The following is a 23,320-nucleotide window of genomic DNA, read 5'->3' on the forward strand; positions in this document are numbered from 1 at the left end:
GGGTCACTGATGTACAGTAGAGTAGTATTTGGGAGTTAAGTAGTTGAAGCTGAAGGGTCACTCTGATGTACAGTAGAGTAGTATTTGGGAGTTAAGTAGTTGAAGCTGAAGGGTCACTCTGATGTACAGTAGAGTAGTATTTGGGAATTAAGTAGTTGAAGCTGAAGGGTCACTGATGTACAGTAGAGTAGTATTTGGGAGTTAAGTAGTTGAAGCTGAAGGGTCACTCTGATGTACAGTAGAGTAGTATTTGGGAGTTAAGTAGTTGAAGCTGAAGGGTCACTCTGATGTACAGTAGAGTAGTATTTGGGAGTTAAGTAGTTGAAGCTGAAGGGTCACTCTGATGTACAGTAGAGTAGTATTTGGGAGTTAAGTAGCTCTGGTTTAGGATGTCTACTAGCGTCAAGACTTAAATTCCATGTGTTATTATATAGGCCTACTGTTTTATAGTCTAGTTAGTAGAACAATGTGCGCTCCATTTCACAGTGTTAGCTGCAAATGACATGTACTTATGGCTACGCTGAAATGGGAAGAAATCTGGAGCATGACTAAGGCCCTAGTTCATAGCTCATTGTGTTAACTGACACACACACACAGGTGGTGGAGGCCAGAGAGATCGAGACAAAGATCAACGAGGCCAGATAGCTCTACCGCCCCACTGCCCAGAGAGCCTCTCTGTTCTACTTCGTCATCTACGACCTGCACAGAATCAACCCCATGTAACAGTTCCCCCTCAAGGTGATTATAACCTCTTATAAACCTCTTATAACTCCATGTACCAGTTCCCCCTCAATGTGATTATAACCTCTTATAACTCCATGTACCAGTTCTCACTGAAGTTGATTAGAACCTCTTATAAACATCTTATAACCCCATGTAACAGTTCCCCCTCAAGGTGATTATAACCTCTTATAAACCTCTTATAAACCCATGTAACAGTTCCCCCTCAAGGTGATTATAACCTCTTATAAACCTCTTATAACCCCATGTAACAGTTCCCCCTCAAGGTGATTATAACCTCTTATAAACCTCTTATAAACCCATGTAACAGTTCCCCCTCAAGGTGATTATAACCTCATATAACTCCATGTAACAGTTCCCCCTCAAGGTGATTAGAACCTATTATAACCCCATGTAACAGTTCCCCCTCAAGGTGATTATAACCTCTTATAACCCCATGTACCAGTTCTCACTGAAGTTGATTAGAACCTCTTATAAACCTCTTATAACCCCATGTAACAGTTCCCCCCTCAAGGTGATTATAACCTCTTATAAACCCATGTAACAGTTCCCCCTCAAGGTGATTATAACCTCTTATAAACCTCTTATAACCCCATGTAACAGTTCCCCCTCAAGGTGATTATAACCTCATATAACTCCATGTAACAGTTCCCCCTCAAGGTGATTATAACCTCTTATAACCCCATGTAACAGTTCCCCCTCAAGGTGATTATAACCTCTTATAACCCCATGTACCAGTTCTCACTGAAGTTGATTAGAACCTCTTATAAACCTCTTATAACCCCATGTAACAGTTCCCCCTCAAGGTGATTATAACCTCTTATAACCCCATGTACCAGTTCTCACTGAAGTTGATTAGAACCTCTTATGAACCTCTTATAAACCTCTTATAACCCCATGTACCAGTTCTCACTGAAGTTGATTAGAACCTCTTATAAACCTCTTATAACCCCATGTACCAGTTCTCCTTTAGGGAGTTTAATGTCTGGAGTCACACTTGTCAAGTGTTTGTGTAGTCACTCACTACTCTCATAGCTTGTTGAGACACATGGGAGAAACTCCCTGGGGTGTAATAGAACAGTTAATCTCCCTGTACCCGCCTCCCTGTACCCGCCTCCCTGTACCCGTCTCCCTGTACCTGTCTCCCTGTATATGTCTCTCTGTTCCTGTCTCCCTGTACCCGCCTCCCTGTACCTGTCTCCCTTTATCTGTCTCCCTGTACCTGTGCTCCAGACCTTCAACATAGTCTTCCACAAAGCCATGGAGCGAGCGGAGTGGGACGAGGACGTGAGGGCCAGAGTGCCCTCCTTGACTGAGGCCGTCACCTACTCAGCATTCCTCTACACCAGCCGGGGCCTCTTCCAGAGAGACAAGTTAACCTTCCTGTCACACAACGCCTTCCAGGTAAGTGGCCTGGGGCCGCCCCAAAAGGTTGGGCCCCCCTGTCATCCTCATCAATCAAAGCACTTATTCTGGCCCCACATTAGCTTCAATTAGAGGCCGTCAGCAGGACAGAAGGACCATACGCTGCTTTTGATTAGCTCTCCCATCTGGCCTGGCCAAAGCTGTTCAGACTGTTACCTCTGACAGGGGGTGTGGCCTGACGGCAGAATGCTAATATCTGTCATGGCCACCTGCCTGTCGCCAACTGTTCTCAACTCCACTGTGAGTAAGGGTCTATCATAAGGCTGTCATTCACATGGTCATGGCTTCACATGTCTCTGTTTCAGATGGCTGTTTCTGGTAGCCGAGGCCATAATCTTGTTTGATCAAAAACGTTATTGATATGATAGAAGCTCTGAAGTTTCTAATCTAAACCTGTTGTTATCTTTCTGTTCTCCCTCCTCTCCAGATTCTGCTGACCCGGGGGAAGATTGAGGCCCAGGACTTCCTGTTGCATTTCCCAGTGGAGCCCAGCGGAGCCAGTCCTGTCTCATTCCTGTCCCCACAGGCCTGGGGTATCGTCAGGGTAACACACATCTCCAAGGCTACACCTCAAATCACACCCTATTCCCCATAGAGTGCACTAATCACACCCTATTCCCCATAGAGTGCACTAATCACACCCTATTCCCCATAGAGTGCACTAATCACACCCTATTCCCCATAGAGTGCACTAATCACACTCCATTCCCCATAGAGTGCACTAATCACACCCTATTACCCATAGAGTGCACTAAAATGAGCGCACTAAGAAGTACTGTAGCACACTGTGTGTGCGATCCAAATGGCAGCTTATTCCCTATGTAGTACACTACTTTTGACCAGGGCCCATAGGGAGCCTGCACTGGGGCATTGGGAGTTTAGGGTGGTGTGATGATGATCTCCTCAGACCCTGTCTACCCTGGATGAGTTCCGGGGGTTGGACCGGGACGTTGAGGGCTCAGCCAAGCGCTGGAGGAAGCTGGTGGACTGAGTGTCCTGAGAGAGAGGGGTTTCCTCAGGACTGGAAGAATAAGAGCCCCCTACAGAAACTCATTATGCTGAGAGCCATACGCCTTGACAGAATGACCTACGCCCTCAGGTGAGACATCGGTTCTGTCCCAAATGCCCCCCTATTATTCCCTATATAGTGCACTACTTTTGACCAGGGCCCATGGGGTTCTTGTCAAAAGTAGTGTACTATGAGGGAAAAGGGTGCCATTTGGGACTGAGACATTAGCATTACATATTCAACAGTATTCTTTCATTTATGGTGAGGAAGTGTGGCCCCTGCACTTGTTTGATGTAACTGCAACATTGTTTCATGTACCTCAAGTGTTGCCAGTAAGGAAATTATAGTGACGTACTGTATTTCACCTCTATCAGTCTCATAGTGAGTAGGTAACTAAATCTGTGATTTGAACTGTGACAGGAGCTTTGTGGAGGAGAGCTTGGGAGCGAGCTATGTGGATGCTGCCAGGGTGGAGAGCAGCCCCTCCACGCCTGTGTTCTTCACCCTCTCTCCTTTAGTGGACCCACTCAACGATGTGGAGAACCTGGGTACACAACACTACAGTCTAACACCGGGCTGCCAACCCTCCTCCTAGAGTGCTACTGGGTTATGCAGCAGACTCCAGTTCTGTTCTTACTGTACACATCAAATCACATTGTATTGGTCACATACATGTGTTTAGCAGATGTTATTGCAGGTGTAGCGAAATGCTTGTGTTTCTAGCTCCGACAGTGCGGTAATATCTAACAATTTCACAACATATACCCAATACACACAAATCTAAGTAATGCAATAGAATTAAGAATATATAAATAAATATATGGGCGAGCATCCTACACACCTGATTCAGCTACATCCTGATGATAAGAAGCACATGGTGACTGTGGAGAGAGATTCTGAGTGTCCTGTGTTGTAGGCTTGAGGCTGGGTTTTTCCATAGAGCTGGGGACTCTACACAACATGTCTCTGGGTCAGGAGGAGATGGCTGACAGGGCCCTGCAGAAGGCCTCTCAACACGGACACTGGGTCATCCTGCAGGTAGGGAACAGCAGACACTGGGTCATCCTGCAGGTAGGGAACAGCAGACACTGGGTCATCCTGCAGGTAGAGAACAGCAGACACTGGGTCATCCTGCAGGTAGGGAACAGCAGACACTGGGTCATCCTGCAGGTAGGGAACAGCAGACACTGGGTCATCCTGCAGGTAGGGAACAGCAGACACTGGGTCATCCTGCAGGTAGGGAACAGCAGACACTGGGTCATCCTGCAGGTAGGGAACAGCAGACACTGGGTCATCCTGCAGGTAGGGAACAGCAGACACTGGGTCATCCTGCAGGTAGAGAACAGCAGACACTGGGTCATCCTGCAGGTATGGAACAGCAGACACTGGGTCATCCTGCAGGTAGGGAACAGCAGACACTGGGTCATCCTGCAGGTAGGGAACAGCAGACACTGGGTCATCCTGCAGGTAGGGAACAGCAGACACTGGGTCATCCTGCAGGTATGGAACAGCAGACACTGGGTCATCCTGCAGGTAGAGAACAGCAGACACTGGGTCATCCTGCAGGTAGAGAACAGCATCTGAAATAGTGTCAACTTGATTGTATTTGTGTGTTTCCGTCAGTATGGAAGTATTTGATTGAGGTTGCATGGCTCAGTTGAACAAATGGAATAGTCCAACAAGTGCATACAGTACCCTGGCCTTCTGGCACTCAGACTTTCACACTACTTTCTGAATGCTGTATTACAGTGTACAGCAGAGCTGCCCAATTCCAGTCCTGGAGGGCCAAAACACTTCTGGTTTTTGTTTCTACCTGGTAGTTAATTACACTCACCTGGTGTCTCAGGTCTGAATCAGTCCTTGATTAGAAGGAGAGGATGAAAACCGGAAGTCTCTCCAGGACCGGAGTTGAACAGCCCAGCTGTACACTGTAATACAGTAAGGAAGCCTAGACTAGTGGTAGTCTGGTGTCATAGTGACTGTATGATGTTGTTCCAGCCAGCCAGACTAGACTAGTGGTAGTCTGGAGTGTCATAGTGACTGTATGATGTTGTTCCAGCCAGCCAGACTAGACTAGTGGTAGTCTGGTGTCATAGTGACTGTATGATGTTGTTCCAGCCAGCCAGACTAGACTAGTGGTAGTCTGGAGTGTCATAGTGACTGTATGATGTTGTTCCAGCCAGCCAGACTAGACTAGTGGTAGTCTGGTGTCATAGTGACTGTATGATGTTGTTCCAGCCAGCCAGACTAGACTAGTGGTAGTCTGGTGTCATAGTGACTGTATGATGTTGTTCCAGCCAGCCAGACTAGACTAGTGGTAGTCTGGTGTCATAGTGACTGTATTATGTTGTTCCAGCCAGCCAGACTAGACTAGTGGTAGTCTGGTGTCATAGTGACTGTATGATGTTGTTCCAGCCAGCCAGACTAGACTAGTGGTAGTCTGGTGTCATAGTGACTGTATGATGTTGTTCCAGCCAGCCAGACTAGACTAGTGGTAGTCTGGAGTGTCATAGTGACTGTATGATGTTGTTCCAGCCAGCCAGACTAGACTAGTGGTAGTCTGGTGTCATAGTGACTGTATGATGTTGTTCCAGCCAGCCAGACTAGACTAGTGGTAGTCTGGTGTCATAGTGACTGTATGATGTTGTTCCAGCCAGCCAGTCCAGAGCACCTGATTCAACATTATTATCTGCCTTCCTGAGCTGAGCCAGGGAACCTAAGGCAATTTGGTTCAATCAATTTGGTTCAATCAAAAGCATGATTAGATTAGATCAGCTAAATCAGCTGCTTCAGTACTTTGCTGGAACAAAAGCGTTTAGGTCTTGTTTCTAGAAACATTTCCCCTCATTAAGCCACCTTGATGAACACATAAAAGCCAATAAATACAGTATAGTGTGTGTGTGTGCTTTGGTCAGAATGTGCACTTGGTGGCGTGTTGGTTGCCCACTCTGGAAGCCCTCCTGGAGAGGACCGGGTGAACAGCCACCCTGACTATCGGGTGTTCATCAGCGGGGAGCCGGCGCCCAGCCCTGTCCAGCACGTCATCCCCAGAGGCATCCTGGAGAACTCGTTCAAGATCACCAACGAGCCGCCCACCGGCATGCACGCCAGTCTGCACACTGCCCTCCACAACTTCAACCAGGTCAGAGGCAAACATATGGCTGATTAAAAAAAAGTTGTTTTATAGATATAGAATTTAGCTATTGCTCTCTCTCTCACTCTCTCTCTCTGTTTACAGGATACTCTGGAGATGTGTTCTCGGGAGCAGGAGTTCAACGGTCTGTTCTTCTCCCTCTGCTACTTCCATGCTTGTGTGACAGAGCACAGGAAGTTTTGTCCCCAAGGCTGGAACAGATCTTACCCCTTCAACACAGGAGACCTGGCCATCTCTGTCAACGTGATCTACAACTACCTGGAGGCCAACACCAAAGTAATGCTCACATTCACCTTAGGGATGCAACATTCCAAAAACCTTCCAAAAATTTCCCAGGTTTTCCACAAATCCAGGTTGGAGAAATCTTGATTTACTCAGTAAATAATTTACCATTCGTTAAGCCCCGCCCTCCTTGGTTACTGTTGCAACCTCAGGTCAACATTTTCCCGTGAAGACAGTTTCCCCGTGTGAACCGCTGGCGAAATCCCCTCACAATGATCTTAAACTCTCGGGTAAGTTGTTGTGGACTGTCATTACAATTGCTTCACGGGAACCTGGTAAAATGACGGTTGTAGTGTGTCTAGCCACTGGATGGCTCTGAATGCACTGTCACCATGCAGCCAAAACTAGAAAACTAGTGGTGTGCTGATCTCATCATACTCGTAATCTGATTTACTGGTGTTCGGAAAACCCGGAAGTGCGCTTTAAATACCAGTAAAGCCTATACCTCAAGTGCACATTACTGCTCCATCACTCAGAGTGCATCATTAGGTCCTTCACACACATTGTTCAAAGGTAAACGACCCCGACAGATGAAAATTATTTACTTACTTTGTCCTATTCAATTATCAACGAAATAGGCTAATAAATAGCCTACTGCATAGCTGGCTACTGCGGCCTGCATTTATTCCTGACACAGATTTTTTTTGTTGTTGGGTCATTTAGCAGACGCTATTATCCAGAGCGACTTACACTTAGTGAGTGCATACATTTATCATACTTTTTTTTGGGGGGGGGGGGGGTGAAGGTAGGCTATTGTGCCTGCTCCATATATTGTTTAACTTTCGAGAAGAGCAAAACTTCTCTCCCGACACTTATGCCACAACATTTGTACAATCAAAATCGTAATTTTATTTTCTAATGATCTGTCGCTCAGGAAAAATGCATGGGCGAGAATAAATAATAATAGCAAGCATGGGTTTAGATCACGAAATAACAGACGTCGTCTGCAATGGAATATTTATAAGGATAGACAAAGTAGTAACCTAGTAAACAGCGTCAAGAAGACAGACAAACAACGATGTGGCCTCAGAAAGGTCAACAGAAAATAACTAGATTGCAAGCTAGAACAATGACTAGCCACGGATTCCGATTCACACACAATGTTTGGAGAAGGGGAGACTTGTGCCATGATACGAGTGACTATGTGAGTGATTAAGAGCCGCGCGTGTTTCTGTCTGGGCAAATGAGCGCATCATTTTCTAATCCAATCCAGTCGTTGCACCAAGCTCAACCGATACCCCACCCGTTTCTTTACAGATAGAACAAGCTAATAGTTGTTTAGAGCACACAGCGCTTCACACTGTTTGAGTGAAAGAGAGATTTCTGATCATGGATAATAATACAAAATACTTATCATCGTATTCGGAAAATTCTCCATATCCGTTACGATACTCGTTTTGTCAGAGTAATCGGCACACCACTACTACTAACCACTTTTGGGGCTTACTAGTGTTCTCAAATCATATCCTGATGTCGACAGCATATGAGTTGTTTTCATTACATTGCTAACTTAGCTAGGCAACATACATTTAGAAAAATGTTATATTAACTGGCTAGCTAGCTAGTGTTAGCAACATTGGGTGGTCAATGCGACTGAGACTCAGCTGAGCTAGCAAACAATGTAACAAAAGTAAAATTTCAGATTCGAAAAATACTCCCAACAGGCTCTGCATTTCAGGAATCACATCTGCAAGTACTCCCGGTGCACTGTTCAATTATTTTGCCATTTTAAACAATTTTGTTTTTGAATGAACTCTCCGTCGTTGCAATGCCCTCAATGGCTTCCATGTGTTTAAAACGGGAGCTTGTCAGAAGTGTCGGACTCGACAATAGTTGCTATCCATTGGAACGCTGCAATTGGTTGCCCCAAATTCTGGGGTGTGGCTTAGCGAAGGGGCAATTAGTCTCCATTGGAAACTCATCCAAGATATGAGATTTCAGATTTGTATTAAGACAATATATTTCGATCAATTACTTCAATTCGTTTTTAAAATATAGTAATATAAGTTATTTCAATAAGCAAAAGAAGTGCAGTTAGTAAATGTTCCATTCATATGCAGTGAAATCTTCCACACGCAATCTCCTTAGACAAACATTGGCAGTAGAATGGCCTTACTGAAGAGCTCAGTGACTTTCAACATGGCACCGTCATAGGATGCCACCTTTCCAACAAGTCAGTTAATAAAATTTCTGCCCTGCTAGAGCTGCCCCGGTCAACTGTAAGTGCTGTTATTGTGAAGTGGAAACATCTAGGAGCAACAATGGCTCAGCCGCGAAGTGGTAGGCCAAACAAGCTCACAGAACGGGACCGCCGAGTGCTGAAGCGCGCAGGGCATAAAAATCGTCTGTCCTCGGTTGCAACACTCACTACTGAGTTCCAAGCGTTCTCTGGAAGCAACATCAGCACAAGAACTGTTCGTTGGGAGCTTCATGAAATGGGTTTCCATGGCCGAGCAGCCGCACACAAGCCTAAGATCACAGTGGGAAATGCCAAGCGTCGGCTGGAGTGGTGTAAAGCTCTGGAGCAGTGGAAATGCGCAGTGGAAATGCGTTCTCTGTATGATGAATCACGCTTCACCATCTGGCAGTCCAACAGATTAATATGGATTTGGTGGATGCCAGGAGAACACTACCTGCCCGAATGCGTAGTGCCAACTGTAAAGTTTGGTGGAGGAGGAATAATGGTCTGGGGCTGTTTGTCATGGTTCGGACTAAGGCCCCTTAGTTCCAGTGAAGGGAAATCTTAACGCTACAGCATACAATGACATTCTAGACAATTCTGTTCTTCCAACTTTGTGGCAACAGTTTGGGGAAGGCCCTTTCCTGTTTCAGCATGACAATGCCCCCGTGCACAAAGCGAGGTCCATACAGAAATGGTTTGTCGAGATCGGTGTGGAAGAACTTGATTGGCCTGCACAGAGCCATGACCTCAACCCCATCTAACATCTTTGGGATGAATTGGAACACCGACTGCGAGCCAGGCCTAATTGCCCAACATCAGTGCCCAACCTCACTAATGCTCTTGTGGCTGAATGGAAGCACGTCCCCGCAGCAATGTTCCAACATCTAGTGGAAAGCCATCCCAGAAGAGTGGAGGCTGTTATTAGCAGCAAAGGGGGACCAACTCCATATTAATGCCCATGATTTTGGAATGAGATGTTCAACGAGCAGGTGTCCACATACTTTTGTTCATGTAGTGTATCTTCACATCTCCACTCACACAGCCTAGCCTATCATATCACTGTATCTCCACTCACACAGCCCAGCCTATCATATCACTGTATCTCCACCCACACAGCCCAGCCTATCATATCACTGTATCTCCACTCACACAGCCTATCATATCACTGTATCTCCACCCACACAGCCTAGCCTATCATATCACTGTATCTCCACTCACACAGCCTATCATATCACCGTATCTCCACTCACACAGCCTAGCCTATCATATCACTGTATCTCCACTCACACAGCCTAGCCTATCATATCACTGTATCTCCACTCACACAGCCTAGCCTATCATATCACTGTATCTCCACTCACACAGCTTATCATATCACTGTATCTCCACTCACACAGCCCAGCCTATCATATCACTGTATCTCCACTCACACAGCCCAGCCTATCATATCACTGTATCTCCACTCACACAGCCCAGCCTATCATATCACGCTATTCCACTCACACAGCCCAACCTATCATATCACTCTATCTCCACTCACACAGCCCAACCTATCATATCACTGTATCTCCACTCACACAGCCCAGCCTATCATATCACTGTATCTCCACTCACACAGCCTAGCCTATCATGTCACTATCTCCACTCACACAGCCTATCATATCACTGTATCTCCACTCACACAGCCCAGCCAATAATTTCACTATCTCCACCCACACAGCCTAGCCTATCATATCACTGTATCTCCACTCACACAGCTTATCATATCACCGTATCTCCACTCACACAGCCTATCATATCACTGTATCTCCACTCACACAGCCTATCATATCACCGTATCTCCACTCACACAGCCTAGCCTATCATATCACTGTATCTCCACTCACACAGCCTAGCCTATCATATCACTGTATCTCCACTCACACAGCCTAGCCTATCATATCACTGTATCTCCACTCACACAGCCTAGCCTATCATATCACTGTATCTCCACTCACACAGCCTAGTCTATCATATCACTGTATCTCCACCCACACAGCCTAGCCTATCATATCACTGTATCTCCACCCACACAGCCTATCATATCACTGTATCTCCACTCACACAGCCCAGCCTATCATATCACTGTATCTCCACTCACACAGCCCAGCCTATCATATCACGCTATTCCACTCACACAGCCCAACCTATCATATCACTCTATCTCAACTCACACAGCCCAACCTATCATATCACTGTATCTCCACTCACACAGCCCAGCCTATCATATCACTGTATCTCCACTCACACAGCCTAGCCTATCATGTCACTATCTCCACTCACACAGCCTATCATATCACTGTATCTCCACTCACACAGCCCAGCCAATAATTTCACTATCTCCACCCACACAGCCTAGCCTATCATATCACTGTATCTCCACTCACACAGCTTATCATATCACCGTATCTCCACTCACACAGCCTATCATATCACTGTATCTCCACTCACACAGCCTATCATATCACCGTATCTCCACTCACACAGCCTAGCCTATCATATCACTGTATCTCCACTCACACAGCCTAGCCTATCATATCACTGTATCTCCACTCACACAGCCTAGCCTATCATATCACTGTATCTCCACTCACACAGCCTAGCCTATCATATCACTGTATCTCCACCCACACAGCCTAGCCTATCATATCACTGTATCTCCACCCACACAGCCTATCATATCACTCTATCTCCACTCACACAGCTTATCATATCACTGTATCTCCACTCACACAGCCTAGCCTATCATATCACTGTATCTCCACTCACACAGCCCAGCCAATAATTTCACTATCTCCGACACACAAAGAAATAATCCTTCCGTTATTATTCTGTTGCGCCCTTCAGTCACACTCACAACACCTAATGTGTTTTTCTCTTCTAAACACCATTCCTATTACTCCGGTCACAACCAATTATCTCCTCAGATTCTGCCCCCCAAAAAACGAATGTCCTTCATTATGTTAACCAAACACTAACCTGTATTACACAGAGAATTCATTAGGGGGGAAATGAAGCGTTGGTCTCGGTGTAATTACACGCAGGCCGACGTGACAGTTCACCACGCCGTATAAGTGATCGCTGCAATTAGTGCTGAAGAAGGAAGTCGTTTGCTAAACAATACAGGTACAAATGGTTGTGATCTCCATTTTTTGTTATTATAAATCACACACGTTCCTTTCTTTCCTCCGTCACCCTCATGGATCATCATCGCTTTCTACTGAGGAAGAAGAGAGTGTTGTGTCAGAGATGGGTTGTACGCCAAATGGCACCCTATTCCCAATGTAGTGCACTACTTTTGAGAAGGACCCATAGGGCTCTGGTCAAAAGTAGTGCACTATGTAGGGAATAGTGTGCCATTTGAGATGAAGAGAGTGTGAATGTTTGTTCATTTCAGATAAAAGTAGATCTGCAATTGCTATGATCCATTTTGACACCTGTTATGTCGTCTGAGAAACGTGGCCTTCAAAGCAAATCTGGTGCCTGCTAGTGTAGCGGACGTGAGTCGTTCATGGCTGCTCATTGTCACGTGATGGGTAGCCCCGCCTGCGACTTCAAAATCAGTGTTGGCCCTCGGGTCAATAGAGCATTTCCTCTTGGTCTAATGGTCAAGACGTTGGTTTCTCCCGCGTTAGCCGTGAGTTCATCCCGCCGGTTACACTAGCACAGTTATCCAGTTTGTTGTTAATTCAGTATCAGCTTTGATACTGTGGCACCTTGGAAATATTGTGCCATGGCTCATGGCAGTTAGTAGCAGATAACTTCAACATTCAGTGTGTTGTGTTTCAGACAAACGAAGAGGTGGAAATGGTTCGCACCCAAAAATATGTTGCATAAAGATTACTTCATTATTCAAAGTTTGTAAATATTTTCACTGCATCAGGGATAGTGTACACAGATGTTTCGGGTTTACAGCCTTCTTCAGTGTGTAGGTAGAATTTTCTTTTAATTTAAAACAACATTTGTAAAGAACAACAGATAGAAGGTGCTTTCCTCCAGATAGAATAAAAAGTACATCTACACACTGTTACAAAGCTCCCAAAGTGTTTCATAGAGCAAGGTTTAGACCCCGTACTGGGTCTTTATCAGGACAAATTGTTCACCAAGTACAGTATACAAATCACAGGAGGTTGGTGGCACCTTAATTGGGGAGGACGGGTTCGTGGTAATGGCTGGAGCGGAATTAGTGGAATGATTAAAATACACCCAACACATGGTTTCCATGTGTTTGATGCCATTCCATTTGCTCCGTTACAGCCATTATTATGAGCCGTCCTCCCATAAGCAGCCTCCACTGATACAAATATGTTCAATGTTTCCTCCAGGTGCCTGGGGAGGACCTGGAGAGATAATGTATGGAGGACACATCACAGTCGACTGGGACAGAAGACCACGCTGGACCTACCTACAGGAGTACGTGCATCCCAACATGGTGAACCTAACCCAGGCATATGTCTTTTGCGCTCTACCAACCAACAGTGGTAATGTAATGACCATCTCAGCCATAAGCACTGATCTGATTGTAACAGGGGAGGCTGCTGAGGGGAGGACGGCTCATAATAATGGCTGGAAATTACCAAATGGAATGGCATCAAACACATGGAACCTGTGTGTTTGATGCATTTGATAACGTTCCACCAATTCCGCTCCAGCTATTACCACGAGCCTGTCCTCCCCAATTAAGGTGCCACCAACCTCCTGTGGCTTGTAATAATGTCAAACAAATAGCAGACAACATTACTCATCTTGTCTTGGGAAAACTAAGTTGGAATTGATATGATTCCTTTTTTTTAAAGTCCCAAAAGAGCTTCAGATTCAGAGTACTGTATGTACCAAAGGTAAAGGGTGCCCTCTTGAAATGTGCGCATAAATTGCAATTATACAGTGCCTTGCAAAAGTATTCATCCCCCTTGGCATTTTTCCTATTTTGTTGCATTACAACCTGTAATTTAAATTGATTTTTATTTGGATTTAATGTAATGGACATACACAAAATAGTCCAAATTGGTGAAGTGAATTGAAAAAATAACTTGTTTCAAAAAATTATAAAAAATAAATAATGGTCACATCATTAGTTAAATAAAGTCCACCTGTGTGCAATCTAAGTGTCACATGATCTGTCACATGATCTCAGTATATATACACCTGTTCTGAAAGGCCCCAGAGTCTGCAACACTACTAAGCAAGGGGCACCACCAAGCAAGCGGCACCATGAAGACCAAGGAGCTCTCCAAACAGGTCAGGGACAAAGTTGTGGAGAAGTACAGATCAGGGTTGGGTTATAAAAAAGATCTGAAACTTTAAACATCCCACGGAGCACCATTAAATCCATTATTAAAAAATTTAAAGAATATGGTACCACAACAAACCTGCCAAGAGAGGGCCGCCCACCAAAACTCACGGACCAGGCAAGGAGGGCATTAATCAGAGAGGCAACAAAGAAACCAAAGATAACCCTGAAGGAGCTGCAAAGCTCCACAGCGGAGATTGGAGTATCTGTCCATAGGACCACTTTTAAGCCGTACACTCCACAGAGCTGGGCTTTACGGAAGAGTGGCCAGAAAAAAGCCATTGCTTTAACCAAAAAAGAAGCAAACACATTTGGTGTTCGCCAAAAGGCATGTGGGAGACTCCCCAAACATATGGAAGAAGGTACTCTGGTCAGATGAGACTAAAATTGAGCTTTTTGGCCATCAAGGAAAACGCTATGTCTGGCGCAAACCCAACACATCTCATCACCCCATCCCCACAGTGAAGCATTAAGCTGTTTTTTATCGGCAGGGACTGGGAAACTGGTCAGAATTGAAGGAGTGATGGATGGCGCTAAATACAGGGAAATTCTTGAGGGAAACCTGTTTGTTGTTTGTCTTCCAGAGATTATTATTATTATTATTATTTTTTTGTCATTTAGCAGACGCTCTTATCCAGAGCGACTTACAGGAGCAATTAGGGTTAAGTGCCTTGCTCAAGGGCACATCGACAGATTTTTCACCTAGTCGGCTCGGGGATTAGAACCAGCGACCTTTCGGTTACAGGCACAACGCTCTTAACCACTAAGCTACCTGCCGCCCCCTGCCGATTTGAGACTGGGACGGAGGTTCACCTTCCAGCAGGACAATGACCCTAAGCATACTGCTAAAGCAACACTCGACTGGCTTAAGGGGAAACATTTAAATGTCTTGGAATGGCCTAGTCAAAGCCCAGACCTCAATCCAATTTAGAATCTGTGGTATGACTTAAAGATTGCTGTACACCAGCGGAACCCATCCAACTTGAAGGAGCTGGAGCAGTTTTGCCTTGAAGAATGGGCAAAAATCCAAGTGACTAGATTTGCCAAGCTTATAGAGACATACCCCAAGATACTTGCAGCTGTAATTGCTGCAAAAGGTGGCTCTACAAAGTATTGACTTTGGGGGGGGTGAATAGTTATGCACGCTCAAGTTTTCTGTTTTTTGTCTTATTTCTTGTTTGTTTCACCCCAAAATTGTTTTTGCATCTTCAAAGTGGTAGGCATGTTGTGGTAATCAAATGATACAAACCCCAAAAAAATCTATTTTAATTCCAGGTTGTAAGGCAACAAAATTGGAAAAATGCCAAGGGGGTGAATACTTTCGCAAGCCACTGTATATTTCATATTATAATTGTGTGTGTGTGTGTGTGTGTGTGTGTGATACAGTTCCTCAAATATAAAATACATAGGGTGAGTAAGTGGGACACGTTCTGAAAATGTGCTTTCGCTTGCAAGCTAGCTGATAGCAGATTTGAGAAATGAAATTGAACATTTGATCCTATTTAGAAAATGGATTTCTGTTCCGAAAGCATGCATTTCATAATCCCCCCAAATATATTTTCTCCATTAAAATGACCAAGAGGAGTGTCCCAGTTTGACAGTAACAGGATGTCCCAGTTTCACAGTAGGCCATTGGCATTCTTGTCACGATCGTTATAGAGAGTAGACCAAGGCGCAGCGTGATGAACGAACATATTTATTTAAATAATGAATGCACGAACAAAACGAAAACGTGACGTCCTACGGTAAACACAACCCAAACGGAACAAGACCCCACAAACACAAAGGGAAAACAGACAGTTTAAATATGGCTCCCAATCAGAGACAACCAGCAACAGCTGACACTCGTTGCCTCTGATTGGGAGCCACTCTGGCCAACATAGAAATAGCACCCATAGAATACACCATAGAACAAAAACACATAGAACTTACACACCCTGGCTCAACATATAGAGTCCCCAGAGCCAGGGTGTGACAGTACCCCCCCCCCCCCAAAGGCGCGGACTGCGACCGCGCCTGAACAACAACAAACCAGGGGAGGGCTGGGTGGGCATTCCTCCTCGGAGGTGGTTCCGGCTCCGGGCTAGACCACCACCCTCTAATAATCCCCCCGTAGCGCCCCTGGTCCGGTCTGGCCCCACTGGCTGGAGCTGAACTGGACATCGTAGGAGCGGATAGCTTCAGCTCCAGTGTGGAGCAGCTGACCGGTACCTGACCAGGCACCGGTGACCCAGGCACGGGTTGTGCCGGACTGACGACGCACACCCCTGGCTTGGTGCGTGGAGCAGGAACGGACCGGACCGAGCTGACGATGCGCACCCCTGGCTTGGTGCGTGGAGCAGCAACGGGCCGGACCGGGCTGACGATACGCACCCCTGGCTTGGTGCGTGGAGCAGGAACGGACCGGACCGGGCTGACGCTGCGCATCCCTGGCTTGGTGCGTGGAGCAGGAACGGGCCTTACCAGGCTGACGACTCGCACCCCTGGCTTGGTGCGAGTGGCAGGAACAGGCCGGGCCAGGCTGGCGACGCGCACCGTAGGCTTGGTGCGAGTGGCAGGAACAGGCCGGGCCGGGCTGGCGACGCGCACCGTAGGCTTGGTGCGAGAAGCAGGAACAGGCCGGGCCGGGCTGGCGACGCGCACCGTAGGCTTGGTGCGAGTGGCAGGAACAGGCCGGGCCGGGCTGGCGACGCGCACCGTAGGCTTGGTGCGAGTGGCAGGAACAGGCCGGGCCGGGCTGGCGACGCGCACCGTAGGCTTGGTGCGAGTGGCAGGAACCGGCCGGGCCGGGCTGGCGACGCGCACCGTAGGCTTGGTGCGAGTGGCAGGAACAGGCCGGGCCGGGCTGGCGACGCGCACCGTAGGCTTGGTGCGAGTGGCAGGAACAGGCCGGGCCGGGCTGGCGACGCACACGGTAGGCTTGGTGCGGGGAGCAGGAACAGGCCGGGCCGGGCTGGCGACGCGCACCGTAGGCTTGGTGCGAGGGGCAGGAACAGGCCGGGCCGGGCTGGCGACGCGCACCGTACACTTGGTGCGAGGGGCAGGAACAGGCCGGGCCGGGCTGGCGACGCGCACCGTACACTTGGTGCGAGGGGCAGGAACAGGCCGGGCCGGGCTGGCGACGCGCACCGTACACTTGGTGCGAGGAGCAGGAACAGGCCGGGCCGGGCTGGCGACGCGCACCGTACACTTGGTGCGAGGGGCAGGAACAGGCCGGGCCGGGCTGGCGACGCGCACCGTACACTTGGTGCGAGAAGCAGGAACAGGCCGGGCCGGGCTGGCGACGCGCACCGTACACTTGGTGCGAGGGGCAGGAACAGGCCGGACCGTACTGGGAACACACACCACTGGCCTTAAACGGGGATCAGGAATGGGCCGGACCGGACTGGCAATACACCTCAGTACCTCTCGCCGCACCTCTACATCTTCCTTCCGTCTTCTCACCAATGGCTCCCGTAACCTGGTGGCCTTCTGAATTCGCCCCTTGTCTGCCTCCGTCAGCCCCGTCGTCCATGCCCTGTGCCCCCCCCAAAAAATGTTTTGGGGTTGCCTCTCGTCCGTCCGACGACGACACTGATTACGCCGTTGCTCCTCTCTCCGTCGCGCCTCTACCGTCTCCTTCCATGGCCGGCGATCCATCCCGGCCTGGATTTCCTCCCAGGTCCAGGAACCCTGCCCGTCCAAGATCTGCTCCCACGTCCAGGCTGCCTGCTCCTGGACACGCTGCTTGGTCCTGGTATGGTGGGATCTTCTGTCACGATCGTTATAGAGAGTAGACCAAGGAGCAGCGTGATGAACGAACATATTTATTTAAATAATGACTGCACGAACAAAACGAAAACGTGATGTCCTACGGTAAACACAACCCAAACGGAACAAGACCCCACAAACACAAAGGGAAAACAGACAGTTTAAATATGGCTCCCAATCAGAGACAACCAGCAACAGCTGACACTCGTTGCCTCTGATTGGGAGCCACTCTGGCCAACATAGAAATAGCACCCATAGAATACACCATAGAACAAAAACACATAGAACTTACACACCCTGGCTCAACATATAGAGTCCCCAGAGCCAGGGTGTGACAATTCTGGGACACTGTCAAAATGTCAACATTCGAAAAAGGTGAGATTAGTAAGTCATTATGATTCACAATTACATACAAAATATGTTGTAATGAGACACTGAATATCCTTTCTTAGTTTTTTATAACCTTAACATTATTTACCTCCGAACGCTGTCATTTTACTTACCGTAATGCCTCCGGAGATGCGGGTCATTACACGCGGTGCCACGCCCACAATGATGACGTCATACCCATTGAAACCATTGTTTATCATCACATACTTTCTCATTAACACAGAGGCATTGATTGTAGGTTATGTTATTGTGCATGTTTAAAGATATCCATTACAAAGCTTAAGTCTCCCACTTTGCTACGTGTCCCACTTAACCAATACTCACCTGACATTAGACACCATGTTTTGGATTTAGAGCATCTGTAGGTCTCCTAAGGTCTTATTTTATTTCAACACCAAATTAATTCCACACAGAAAATGATAAATTTTGCACTCAAATAAAGCCATTTCAATTGCATCACTTAGCTACCAAAAACCGATCATCCCAAAGTGGTCCAGCTCAAACTGTTCTGGAAACTTTGTTTTGGAACTGATGTATTTAGGTGGTAATCAATAGGTGGGACAGCAGTGTTAGTGGGAGATGGATGTTGCTGTGCTATACAGCCAAACACATTGACAGATGACTACTAGTCCTGGGCCCTAATAGCACCTTGGTCAGGAGGAACAGTGGTGGGGTGAATACATACCTGACTGCTTTAAGGTATATCTGATTGTGTAGAGGTGTAATCAGAGCAAGTTGACATTTATTGTCATGAGTCTTGTCCTGGAGCGATTTCCCCTAAGATAGGCCAGCTGAAAAGTCAGAATTGGCTATATTGTAAAAATGTCTGAAAAGTAAAATGAGCTTTTTGGTCTTAATTTAAGGTTAGGGTTAGCAGTGTGGTTCAAACCCTTTCCTGCAGTCAAATGACCAAATCACCCTCTAGTGGCCTCATGGGTGGAATGTTATTAATATCTTTCATAATTATGAAAATAAAAAGTTCTTTAAAAATCAGGTGTTTCTATGTCAAATGGTTTTGTTATATTTCAGTCTTCTGTGATGCATATAAAGTGTCATATTGGAGTGCAAACTCAAAATTGAATATATTTCAACTCTATATCTGACATGGTACAGGTGTCTTAACCATGTCCCATAACCATGTGTGTGAGGTGTATACTTTTGTTTCAAAGTAGAATTGTTGAAGACTACCGAGAAACACTGTGTGACCCTGATTTAGTCCACTGCAGTAAAAGGTTAAATCTAACCCTAACCTTAATAACCTTTTACTGCAGTGGGCTAAATCAGGGCCACACAGCTAGGTAGGTCCTACAGGCCCTGGACTACTGTTCAGTCCTGTGGTCAGGTGCTACAAAGAGGAACTTACGAAAATTGCAATTGGCTCAGAACAGGGCAGCACGGCTGGCCCTTGGATGTACACAGAGAGCTAACATTAATAATATGCATGTCAGTCTCTCCTGGCTCAAAGTGGAGGAGAGATTGACTTCATCACTACTTGTATTTGTGAGAGGTATTGACATGTTGAATGCACAGAGCTGTCTGTTTGAACTACTGGCACACAGCTCAGACACCCATGCTTACCCCACAAGACACCCACATGCCACCAGAGGTCTCTTCACAGTCCCCAAGTCAAGAACAGACTATGGGAGGCGCACAGTACTGCATAGAGCCATGACTACATGGAACTCTATTCCACATCAAGTAACTCATGCCAGCAGTAAAATTAGATTAAAAAAACCTGATAAGAAATACACCTTATGGGACAGCGGGGACTGTGAAACAACACACACATAGACACATGCATACACATGATAACATACGCACTGTACACACATGTACACATGGATTTAGTGTTATAGATATGTGGTAGTAGAGTAGAGGCCTGAGGGCACACACTTAATTGTCATGAATCCCGCTTCCTGAGTCTGTTTCTGCCTGAGTTGCCTGTTTTCTGTCTTGGAGTCTGTTTCCTGAGGTTCCTGAACGCACCCTGTCTGGTTGCCGGGCGACGAGGCTAGGCGGGAGATCTCTCGATTACCCGCACCTGCATCTCATCAGCTATCTGCACACCTGGTCCTGATCATCACCTCTCCACTTTATAAGCTCTGACCTGACATCCATTCCCTGCCGGATCGTTAGCCATGAACAGTATGTTGTGTCAGCGTATCAGCCTCAAGTTTACTAGAGTTTGTTTTGTTGTTCTGTACTTTTTGCTTGCCGTGTACTCACATCCGTTTACTCTGTCTACAGTCATTCTCCCAGAACATTCACCCCACCCCTGCCTGGTCGTCGGTGGCTTCTGTGACACCATTGGATCTGCCTATTCACTCCCACCATCATCTCCGCTGCCCGCTCCGTCTCCTGGATTATTCTGCTTCCACATTTGAGTTTGTAAATAAATACTCACCTTCGTTCTACTCACCTTGTCCTGGTCTGCTTCTGGGTTCTGCTTTAGAGAATTGTGACATTAATATGTTGTGAAATCTGTTATGAATGTATTGTAATGTTTTTAAAATGTATAACTGCCTTAATTTTGCTGAACCCCAGGAAGAGTAGCTGCTGCCTTGGCAGCAGCTAATGGGGATCCATAATAAATACAAATACAAATATGGTGGTATTCAAGCTGAGGTTAATCAATAAATGCAAACAGCTATTTTGATTACCTAGCATTCCCTAGCTAACGTTAGCTTGCTTGTCCAGCAGATAGCCTCTGTAGCTAGCTAACACCAGTCAGCTGAAAGTTAGCTAGCTAACGAACAGGCAAACAAAGATAGCTAGCTATATTTTGTTATGGAAGAGGAAGAGAGAGGCCCATCTCGGCTGAAAAACTGTTTCCCTCCAGCATGAGGCATTTTTTGTTGTTTCGCCCACCAAGCAAGGAGTTTTTGTATGGAGGTCAATGAGTGTCGAATGTGTTATTTCCTACGTGAGGTTTATTTGATCTAATAGAAGTTTCGTAACGCTTAAGTTGTTACGAGCGTACTGATATAAGCAGTGCTTAATTTGTAAATCGGGAGGTGCCGGAACAAAAAGTGAGCGCTGACCTGGGGAGCTCTGATGTACCGGAGCGCATGATCATTTTTTTTTTTTCACCTTTAGAATAAAACATTGCTTATCATCACATTTGCATAGAGCAGTAGAGTAGAGGCACTTACATAAATTGCACACATAGGATTTATTTTGGTGGCCTAGAGTCTGGGAAATATTTGTCCTTTTATAAACATATTTCATGCAATTTTATGTCATTTTACATGACTGGAGACTTTGGCATAATCTTTTTTAATGCCACGTTCAAAACAACTGGGAACTCTGAGCTGGGAAATCTCAGACTTCAGTGGGTTCAAGACAACTGGGAAATCGGGGAAAAAACAAGCTCCGACTGAGAACATTAATTTTGAACGGTCATCCAACTCGGAATTCCAAGTGGGGAACTCTGGCCTCTTTCTAGGGCTCTGACTTTCCGACCTGAAGATCACTGACGTCATGATTCGACCTCGTTCCCAGTTGTCTTGAAAGCACCATAATACTGCACAAATTATCGAAAATAAACGCTACTTTGACACTGACAAACTGAGAATCTAAGATCAATGAAAACGAACGTCTTGAATCCATCAATAGCCTAGGCCTAGGAGTGTGGTGACATATTGTATGCTACAGTATGAGGAAGAAATTATAGTCCTAAAAATGCTTTCCAGTTTCACTGACTCACCCAATGATGCACAGCTAACTCGCTGGTGATGGCATATGTGCTCATGCCAAAAGCCTCTCTCTCTCTCTCTCTCTCTCTCTCTCTCTCTCTCGTTTTATCTTTTTAAAACAATATTTGGATGTTGATCAAATATTTTGGTAGCCTACAACTGACCGATTAGTCTTCTCTTTTCAGCAGGAGCCATTTGCTTTCCAACCTGAGTTTTCCTGTGATTGTAGACTATTTTAAGTATTGCAAAAGGCCAGTTCTTTCTGTATGCTGTTTGTTCACTGACAGATTTACAGCTCGTTCCCGACTGTAGGCTATGGCCTGTTATTGGGCTAGACTTCCATAGCTAGGCTAAAAAGTTATTTATCCTCTGTGGCTAAATTTTTGGCTTTCTCGTGGTGTAGTATGCTATTCTGAATTATTTAATTTCTTTCTGAACAGACAGCAGTAACTCTATAACTTTTGGCAAACTTTTTTCAACTTATCAGGCGTCCTGCAGCTCTGAGATGGAATAAGGATGAACGTGTGCCAACAATTTACCTGTGGCCAAGTCTGCCGGTGATTAAGTATGTCAAATACTTCCCCTGCCATTGTTTAGTTGGGGTGCCCGCCTTTTGTTAAATTATCTAGGGGAAACACTGATCTAACCACTGACACTGAGCACAATGACAACTGTTTGATTGGTAAAGCAGCATAGTGTTCCATGCTGTGTCATGTGGGGATTATGTATTACCAGGGGCGCGATTTTCACTGGGGACGGGGGGGACATGTCCCCCCCACACACATTCTGAAATTGCATTTTTGTCCCCCCCCCCCCCCCCGTTTTATCATTGGAATGTGATAGAAAACGAGGCAACTGTGTGCTTTAGGACCATGCGGACGCCTCCGAGCAGTCGGGTAGGCGCCCCTCTGTATTATGGTGTGGTGTGTCTCTTGAATCAGTAGAACAAGAAACTATTAGTATTTTTGTAGCTTTTATAACATATAATAAGCTAAGGATTTTAAAAAGTACTAATTCCTATGTTATATAAGCAATAACTAATATACTTTTCTCTGAATGTATTTTTGAATTACTTTCAGTATTACACCAATGCAAATTTAAATGTCAATATGAATAAAGAGGAATTAATGAAAAGATGTACTTGCTGGTGTACATACGTGTGTGTGAACTACACCCCTGAGACTGTTTACCCAAGAGGGAGCAGGATTTGTCGGGAGCTTATGCTTCTATTTGGACCATCTAATTCAGTATGGAGAGCATATTTTATTGGAAGGTCGGCTAACTGAATGATACACAATAGCGTCTGGAGCAGAGTCCCAGGCCTGGCATTCCCAGGAGATGTGTGCACGGCGCCTATTGACTT

At 46.1% G+C, this 23,320-nt stretch overlaps 1 pseudogene across 1 annotated transcript in view; it reads left to right on the forward strand.

Moving 5' to 3' along the window:
- LOC311139293 (dynein axonemal heavy chain 11-like) overlaps positions 1–23,320 on the forward strand; it is a 77,711-nt pseudogene that overhangs the window by 49,267 nt on the left and 5,124 nt on the right. Inside the window, exons 38-47 of the transcript in view lie at positions 598–738; positions 1,975–2,145; positions 2,594–2,710; positions 3,074–3,265; positions 3,596–3,723; positions 4,092–4,213; positions 6,091–6,317; positions 6,414–6,605; positions 6,784–6,841; positions 13,158–13,264. The product of the transcript in view is annotated as a dynein axonemal heavy chain 11-like (transcript). The remainder of the gene's footprint in view (positions 1–597; positions 739–1,974; positions 2,146–2,593; positions 2,711–3,073; positions 3,266–3,595; positions 3,724–4,091; positions 4,214–6,090; positions 6,318–6,413; positions 6,606–6,783; positions 6,842–13,157; positions 13,265–23,320) is intronic.

Source organism: Coregonus lavaretus (genome assembly GCF_964263955.1).
Source record: "Coregonus lavaretus genome assembly, chromosome: 13".
NCBI lineage: Eukaryota > Metazoa > Chordata > Actinopteri > Salmoniformes > Salmonidae > Coregonus > Coregonus lavaretus.